At 32.0% G+C, this 899-nt stretch overlaps 1 protein-coding gene across 1 annotated transcript in view; it reads right to left on the bottom strand.

The window, feature by feature from the left end:
• The window catches only part of LOC111086889 (SH3 and multiple ankyrin repeat domains protein 3-like), a 28240-nt gene that overhangs the window by 4264 nt on the left and 23077 nt on the right, over window positions 1-899 (bottom strand). The gene's annotated exons all lie outside the window — the stretch shown is intronic.

Below are 899 nucleotides of genomic sequence, written 5' to 3'. Positions count from 1 at the left end.
CTTCGAGAATCTCATGACGTGTTACCAGTGTCTCCTGACTTCCGCTGTCGTAACAGTACAAACAAACTGAAGAAAAGGGAATAATATTGATATCAAACTAATATGCATCCTCAATCATCCTGATTTTTGTGTGATATCTACGTCTTTTAGTCTCAAAAATACGTGTTGTGGTCTTTCTTTTATGTATTGCGTTATGACGTTTTGTGAAAAATCTGTATGTGATGGAGAAAATGGATATCATTTTCGGATTCAGCGTACAGGAATTACAGTGGAACATGTAAAAATTTCGAGACAATAATACTATCGCAGGCCTATGTAATCAATTGTGGTTAAATTGTAATGAAGTTAAGTATCAAAATGATAAACTATATGTTTACATTTATTTATTTTGAAAAAATAATATATTTTGTATAATAAGTAGCTGAAATTATTTGGGCATTAAAATGTTCCCAAGTGCCATATTTTTTAGTTGTTAAAATGTAGACATGTTTTTCAAGGTGTGATAAAATTTTCAAATTCTTGCAGCTATTTCTAAAACAAGGCGACTTAAAAATATTCTCTTAACTATACATTCAATATTACAAAACAAAATTAAATAAAACAAACTGATAAAATTTAAAAATAACAAGACTAAGATTATTATTTTTGCCCAGCTCATAACTCTTCATTAAAAGTACTGTTGCGTCAGCGAGGTCACGTGACTAGTATCACGCCACCTCCTTCTAGAAATATCCTGTTCCTTCGTGAATGCTCTAGCGTTTACTAGATATGTGTTAGTCTTGTATATATAAGACGGTTACAACGTGACGGAACAGTGAATGAGTAATTGAATGTATGCTGACAGAGAGAATATCGTTGGGCACGCGAGACGTTCGTTGAAAATTATAGCGTTTGTTATA

Source organism: Limulus polyphemus, unplaced genomic scaffold, assembly GCF_000517525.1.
Source record: "Limulus polyphemus unplaced genomic scaffold, Limulus_polyphemus-2.1.2 Scaffold1524, whole genome shotgun sequence".
NCBI lineage: Eukaryota > Metazoa > Arthropoda > Merostomata > Xiphosura > Limulidae > Limulus > Limulus polyphemus.
Note: the sequence above shows the minus strand (reverse complement) of the source record. Positions and strands in the feature narration are given on the sequence as shown.